Source organism: Choloepus didactylus, chromosome 4 (assembly GCF_015220235.1).
Source record: "Choloepus didactylus isolate mChoDid1 chromosome 4, mChoDid1.pri, whole genome shotgun sequence".
NCBI classification, from domain to species: Eukaryota; Metazoa; Chordata; class Mammalia; order Pilosa; family Megalonychidae; genus Choloepus; species Choloepus didactylus.
Window position 1 is genome coordinate 127,594,174 of NC_051310.1, and position 8,219 is coordinate 127,602,392.

The following is an 8,219-nucleotide window of genomic DNA, read 5'->3' on the forward strand; positions in this document are numbered from 1 at the left end:
AAAAACTACTCTAAAGGGGTCCCCCAGCCTGGGCCCACAGGCCCAAGATTGTCTCCAGACAGTCAGGCAAGCATCCCAGGACAACTCCACTGGTTTGCAGAGAATTCCACAGAATCCCTTAATGTTTGAGATGAAAAGGACCTCAGGGGTCATTATTGCCCAACCTCTTCAATTGATAGGTGACAAAACACGGGAGAATGACTTGCCCAGCCTCAGATTCCTAGCCTATCACTCTTTTCCACCACATCCTACCCTATGTGCATGGCCTGGGGTGGTCAAGCCACTCTTGGAGATGTTTGGAAAGCCGGTCACTCCTCTTCAGGGCCATTGGGAATCCTGAGGGAGTACCTGGCAGCAGACTATACCCAGCATTCCTGGGTGACTGCAGAGACAGTGACCTCAGGTTCTTAAGCACTCCCTCAGCATCCCTATAGCCTCCCCTCCCCACAGTCAGTGCTTCTAACCCTTCATTTATCACACCGTAATTTGAAAGCAAAGCCAGAAGGAGGGAAGGCACCATTACTGGGTGTCCTCCATTTCACTCTCACTGCACACAATCCTGGGTAATGATTCCTTCGGCCAGAAGCCCAGAACCCGAAATAGTACGATGTATTGGCGGAAGTCCAGGAGCTAACAGGAATGGCAGTGTTGTTCCCTATGACCCATTTTAACTGAGCTAATTTAGAATTTACCTGACCAAGAGTACCATAAAATGTACTCCTAAAGATGAGATTGTTAATTACCACAGGATGACTCGCATGTGTTTGGCGGCTGAAGGGAGCTTGAGAGGAAAGGCTGGTTTCCAGAAACAATCCTTCCTTCCTAACCAAATAGGAATTAAATGTGGGAAAGAGCAAAGGGGATGAGCAGAGAGATTTGTCCACAGGAGCTAAATAGGGTTATAATTAGTTTGTGTGTTTGCAGGTGTCATCTTTCACCCTCTGCCTGTGGAGGAGGCTGCCAGTAAGCGCAGCATCCTTTATGTATCTTGGAGAAGGGCACTGAGATCCTTGGGGTGTTAGAGGAAGATCTGGAAGCAAGATGACTGCTAGGAGCCAGGAAAACAAAGTCTCTGAGGTGTGGAGAGGTGGCCGATGTAATGACCCCTCCCCCCCAAATACAATGCTGTTTACTGACAGCAGGTCCCCCGCAGCAATTACAGAGCTGTCCCAGAGCATACTAATTAGTGAATGTTGTCAGCACTCCCATTATAATCCCCAGTTGAGTGAGCTAAGTGTTTATCTCAGTCACTTCAAGTCACAGACTCTGAAACATACCCTTGAGTGGCCAGTCTTGATTTATTTTCACCCCGTGACATATTCCAACCATCTCCATGTTTCATACGCATCTCCAATTTATATGTAAGCATATCAGTCTCTTACTAACAAGGACTCCCACAGCTATTTCATTGCTAAGAGATGTCTATCATTTTACATGAATGTTCTAAGTACTCTCTTCCCAATTGTTTCTAAGATATGAGTTATAAATTAGATTTATTCTATTTATTTATTTATTTATTTTAGCATTTTCTTCTCCCACTTCATTCACTGCTTTCTCTTATGCTGGCTCTATACTCTGGGTCTTAAACTCTCCACAATAGTCCAAAGAAACAGGAGTTTGTTTGTTTTTTGCCATATTAGTCTGTGGTCTTGAGTATTAATCAATTGCAGCTTGTGTTTTGCGAATTCATCCTAGGTGTGCTGTCTGTTAATTCATGAAAGCCTCTTGGAATTTGAACTGTGTTAGATATTTATGTTATAAAGGTTCACTGTTATACCATAAACCTTTACATGCCATGATCTGCCTTGATGTGTAGAATAGATGTCTTAAGTGTAATAGGTGTCTTGCATTCTGAATCAGGAGAGAGTTTTGAAGAACAGGAATAAAACTCAAGCAGGATGATATATGCCTTAAAACTCGATGCATGTGGATGCAGTCATGTGAGCACTGTCTCCCTTCCTAGCAAGCCCCTTCTCTGCAGCACAACTGTCAGGCAAATTCAAGGGTGACGGGGTGGGGAGGAGGAACCTCATTTTCCTGAAGTAGACAATACCCTAGGTAAGTATATCAAATGTCAGGCTTCCCTTAGGCCACGTGGAGTGACCTAAGCTTAAGTCTGACATCAAAACCAGTGGTTTTATGAAATGAGGGAAGTCCAAAAGGTACTATGAAAATAGAGCCTGTGTTGAATACTTTTTGCAATCCATGTGAAATTACATTAAAGATGCTTGATGTGAATTCATCTATTAAACAATACAAGTCCACGAACAATGCTTAAATCCAGTGTCATTTCAATTCACAGATCCATAAACCAAATTTCAAGAAATTTAATATTTTTTTAAACTTCATGTTATGGGAACTTTAAAACATATAAAAGTAGAGAAAATAGTTGCATGAACTCTATGTACCCATCACTCAGCTTCAACACTAACAAGTATCAACTCCAGATCAATCGTGTTTAATCTATAACCCCACTACCACTTCTACCCACCCACCCCCAGATTATTTTAAAGCTAATTTCAGACCATTTCAAGAAATTTAACAGGATCTCTCCTGCCTTTGAGAGCCCATTCTGGGATGAACTGCCACCTCCAGTATTAGGGATATCCTCTGCTGTATCCTCACACCTCCAACACCCCCAAGAAGGGCTCATAACTGACCAATGCCAGCAATGTCCTCTTGGGGTTATCTTCAAAAAAGGCCCAGAATCTGAGGAACTGACTGGGTGCCCAAGTATAAGCAACTGCCAGATAATACACCCTGGGGGCAGTACTGCCTGCACTCTGCAAATGGCCTGCACAAACCAGGATGAGCAGCATGTATTGGCTCTACTAGGCTCCCCATTTCCCAATCATGAAGGCAACAGCATCAAGTGCTCAATTATCAAAAAATTAAATACAAGAAAACATCATCTTTACCATAGAGAAACTGTCTCCTTAAGTAAAACACAGACACACACACACACACATGCATACACACACACGTGGTTTGTGAACTAGTATAACCTTCATTCTACAGAAAAGAAGACAGAAAGTGGTTTCCTTGTACTGACCTTGACAGCAGTGCCCCTCACCAAAAAAAATAAATAAATAGCAATATAGAACTTACAAGATGGTACCAAAAGCTGGAGACTCCTATTGCCTCACCAGTATTTATATATTTAAGACTATTCTTTCTGGAATCACATTAGAAAAGCATGCATCCCCTACTAAGCTACTTAACTTACACCGAAGAGGGTGTCGTGAGCTTGAGCGCCAGTAAAGCTACAAAATAAATATCTAAGGCTGGTAATGACTAATAAGAATTTCAAGTCTGAAAATATTTTAAAATCAACAATCCCCTGGTCTTGGCACATTACCAGCTATTACTATACTAAAGTAATCTGCCTGGAAGACATAGAAAAATCAAGAACAGTCTCCACTGGGAAGAAAACAATGTCAACTTAAAACAAATATATGTTTTAAGTTGACATTCCAGAAACAGTCATCTAGAGAATGTGTTCGCAGAGTATCTAACTTGGAAAGAAGGGAAACATTTGAAATACTGGTTAGTAGGGAAAGGAAAGGAGACCTTCATAATCAGCCTTGTCAATTACAACCCACCCTCTAAGCACAAGGAGAATAGCAATACCAGTAACCAGGCCTTGTCAGCAAGGAAGGCAGAGCTGAAGGAGCTCCAAGAGTTAAAACCTTGTTTACTATGTCTGGAGGTAATGCAATCTATATACCAATCACTGAAGTCATTTGAGGCTTGCCTGTTGCTGACAAATGTAGACAGACAGATATGTAAAGATGATGCGTCATGAACTACAGCTGATGAATTTCCTGCAGAAGCCCCTGTACTCACATCAGAGGTGTCAAGAGGTGACAGAGCTACATCACAGCAAGTCTGGCAGTTTAATTTGGTGTCGGCTATTAGTGTTGACTCGCAGCGCTATTGCCATTCACTGTTTCTGCTGGCAAGGTGACACAGCCTCAGAGATGCTAAATTTCTTTGTTGAGTGAAAGAGAGGTTTCCTGGTTTGCACAGTGTGCCGGTTTGAATGTATTATGTCCCCCAGAAAAAGCCATATTCTTTGATGCAATCTTGTGGGGCAGACAGAATAGTGGGGATTAAGTTGGAATGTTTGAATTAGGTTGTTTGCATGGAGATGCGCCCCACCCAACTGTGGATGATAACTGATGGGATATTTCCATGGAGGTGTGGCCCCACCCATTGAGGGTGGGCATTGATCAGTGGAGCCATATAAATGTGCTGACTCAGAGATGGAACTCAGTGCAGCTGTGAGTGACGTTTTGAAGAGGAGCAAGCTTGCTAGAGAGGAACGTCCTGAGACAAAGCCATTTTGAAACCAGAACTTTGGAGCAGATGCCAGCCACGTGCCTTCCCAGCTGACAGAGGTTTTCCGGACGCCATTTGCCATCCTCCAGTGAAGGTACCTGATTACTGATGTGTTACCTTGGACACTTTATGGCCTTAAGACTGTAACTGTGTAGCCAAATAAACCCCCTTTTTATAAAAGCCAGTCCATCTCTGGTGTTTTGCATTCTGCAGCATTAGCAAACTAGAATACACAGTAACCCCTTGCTGAACAATGGGAATCTCAGAAGGGCAGAAGGAGGAAAGGAACTAGCTCCACAGGACTCCTCTAAAACATTCCTTGCATTATTTCAGGTAAGAATCTGATGGTTTTGTTGGGTGAAAAACAAATACCTGGGAAGCGATGATTTATGTTGAAGGGTTGGCTTGGCTGAATTGGGAGCTCCTGAGTGCACTGGCATCACAGAAGTGCCCTTCCTACATTGGTCCCTGTGAAACCACCACATTCACTCAGGAAGGAAGACTTCGTGGGTTGCCATGACCTCTGGGTGTCACACAAAGAGTCCTATTTCCTTCTCCTACTCTCACGTTTGTGGGAAAGTCAGGTTTTGGCAATGTACCCAAGGACATGTTAACCTTCCTTGGTTAGCCTTTCTCCAGGGAAAAGAAAACTGTGCCTATATTCTACATCTTTCCCCTACCCCTTACCACTGCTGGCAGGGAGGCCCTGGCAGGGTCTAGAAGCTTCAAGGAAATTTGGTCAAGAGCTAATAATATATAGCCCCTCCCCACTCTGCCCAGGACAACACTGCTCCAATGGGCACCCCAGTCCAAACATCATGGAGGTCACAGCAAGGCGATCAAGATTACCAGCTCCCATGAAACACCCTTCCATAACTGTCTATGAGAGTGGAAAGCATAAGGAAGAAACATGGAGAGACAGTTATAGTCATTAGTAGTAAAATAATCACCATAGCAACTCTAAGAGAAAAATGTAGCTCAAAGTTTAATTGAGTTGTTCAGTTTATCAGTTAGGATTAGAGAAGGGCAAAGACAAAACTGTAGGCACTGTAAATTACAGAAACTAGAGCAGATTGCAGTGTATTCCTTAGCACCAGTCCTAGTACATTGGGCAAGAGCCTGCTCACAACACTGTGCTCTGTATGTTCTCATGGAATTTCAAACTTGTCTGTGGCTTTTACCTTCATTATCTCATTTGAGTCTCATTCATTCCATAGTTTATTTAAAATACTTCAGGAGGCTATCCTCTGATTTTAGGCTATTCCAATATATTCCAACTTCCCCACATTTTTCTCCATTATAGGAGATATTTGCATATTCCAGAAGAATTTCCCCCAGTGTCAGGAGTCAATCAATCCTAAATCATCATAATAATCCAGACTTCCTATGATGGAAGAGTTGGGCAGATTTCCAAGGGTTAATACATAGGTTGGTCCAAGGCATTCTATACAGACAAGGAAGTCTAGGATAACTAAACATTTCAAAAGTGCATCCTCGGGATGACTTTCCAGTCTAAAGTCTTTGGAAATACAAATTCAGAATTATAGTGTTGTAGGAGTGGGGGTGGGGAAATGAGGGTGTGAAGGTTCGGTGATAAGTTTTCCAGTTGAAGGATTCCAGCACTAATATTCTAGGAGTCCTATGTCCCTGTCTTCTGCTTTCTGCAACCATGTTTTTTCCACAGAAAAGTTTCAGACAGATCCTCCAGGGGATATTGGGCTTTACACCTGAGCTATATACACTGTATGTTAACAAAGTCAGTAATAGTCCCCTCTCCAAGCTGGTCACTATCTTAAATGTGGTGTCTATTTGTGAGAGCCACACTTTACAAGGGGCATTGACAAGTGGAGCACAGCCACAGGAAAGCAGCTGGGGCAGCCAGGAGTCCACCACAATACAGTGAGCCATTGAAGGTTGTAGGCTGGGGAAGACAAGAATAAATACAGTCTACATCTTCAATTAAGAGATTTTACAGAGAAAAGAGGGAAGCCCAAAAAGTGGGAGTTTCAGGAGGCAAAGTCTCACGGAGGAAAGAACACTCTAACGGCTAACCTGAAATTGGAACGGACTGCCGCAGAAGGTCATAAGCTGCCTCCACAGGGAGTGTAAACCTACAATCAAGAAGTGCTTTGGGGAACACTGTAGAATGAGTCTGTTCATCATATAAGGAATTGGAGTAAATTACTGCTATGGTCCCCTCCCTCTCGGATGTTCTTTGGTCCTGACATCTTTTCCACTTAAACCTTAATGAATTATATAGACAAATGAAGGAACTTCAAACATGAGTGGCCTGTCTGTTGTTGTCAGTGCATTGAGAAAGGTTGAGATAAAGGAAATGACTCAGTGGACCACTTATAATTCCTCTCCAGTCCCCCAGGTTTTTCTCTCCCTTAGTTTCAGGGAGGCTTCAAGTTAGGAAAGTCAGGAAAAACTACTGGTAAGGAAGGCCTCCCTTCCTCCAAACCTGACTGGCTTTGGTTGGTTGGTTGGTTTTTGCAGGCTCAGACATAGAAACTATATTTACCTTGTAGGGAGGTTCAGAGTTTGAGTCTGGAATGTAGAGTGTAGCAGTCATTCCTGTCCTGTTTTCCCTTGCTGCATAGGAAGGGGTCTCACAGACCACCTGGCCCAACCCCTTCTTTTTTAAATAAGGAAACTGAGACCCAGAAATGTCAACTGTGTATCCCAAGGTCATAAAGATAATTACTAGCAGAGATGGGCCCTGAGAGCAGGTCTCCTGGTCCCAATCCAGAGGTCTTTCTTCTGCCAAGTCTTCATCTCCACTGGGGATACAAGTACTAGTTAGAACTTACTTCTGCAAAGAAGAAAGGACTTGGGATAGAGAAATTAGGTAAACAACTCTAGGAAGAAGCAACTTCAGAATGACCCAGTTTCTCAAAGCAAATAGATTAGAAAGATTTAGAAGATAATCAACTAAATGCATGGGCGGAGCTTGTTTAGATGTAATTCAAACAAATCAACTGCAAAAAGACTTTTTGAGAACTGGTACAACTGAATATGAACTGGGCATTAGATAATAGTTGTGGGAATTCTTATTAGGTGTGATAATAGCATGGTGTATATGTACATTTTTTAAGTTCTTACCAAAGATGTAGATTGAAGTATTGACAAGTGGCAACATGTGTTGTTTTGGATTTGCTTTAAATTATTTCAGAGAGGGAGGCGGGGCAAGATGGCAGACTGGTGAGCTGTATGTTTTAGTTACTCCTCCAGGAAAGTAGGTAAAAAGCCAGGAACTGCGTGGACTGGACACCACAGAGCAATCTGTCTTTGGGCATACTTCATACAACACTCATGAAAACGTGGAACTGCTGAGATCAGCGAAATCTGTAAGTTTTTGCGGCCAGGGGACCCGCGCCCCTCCCTGCCAGGCTCAGTCCCGGGGGAGGAGGGGCTGTCAGCTCCAGGAAGGAGAAGGGAGAAGTGCAGTGGCTGCTCTTATCGGAAACTCATTCTACTGATTCAAACTCCAACCATAGATAGACTGAGACCAGACACCAGAGACTCTGAGAGCAGCCAGCCCAGCAGAGAGGAGACAGGCATAGAAAAAAAACAACACGAAAAACTCCAAAATAAAAGCAGAGGATTTTTGGAGTTCTGGTGAACACAGAAAGGGGAAGGGCGGAGATCAGGCCTTGAGGCGCATATGCAAATCCCGAAGCAAGGCTGATCTCTCTGCCCTGTGGACCTTTCCTTAATGGCCCTGGTTGCTTTGTCTATTAGCATTTCAATAACCCATTAGATCTCTGAGGAGGGCCGTTTTTTTTTTTGTTTTTTTTTTTAAATCCTTTTTGCTTTTTCTAAAACAATTACTCTAAGAAGCTCAATACAGAAAGCTTCAAAGAATTGAAATTTGG

The 8,219-nt window shown here is 43.0% G+C and overlaps 1 long non-coding RNA gene across 1 annotated transcript; it reads left to right on the plus strand.

Moving 5' to 3' along the window:
• The first annotated feature begins 4,378 nt into the window (after positions 1-4,378).
• Positions 4,379-7,608, plus strand: LOC119533351. Its single transcript, XR_005216630.1, has 3 exons — positions 4,379-4,435; positions 4,555-4,674; positions 7,564-7,608. It is a non-coding gene; the product is annotated as an uncharacterized LOC119533351 (long non-coding RNA).
• The last annotated feature ends 611 nt before the right edge of the window (positions 7,609-8,219 follow it).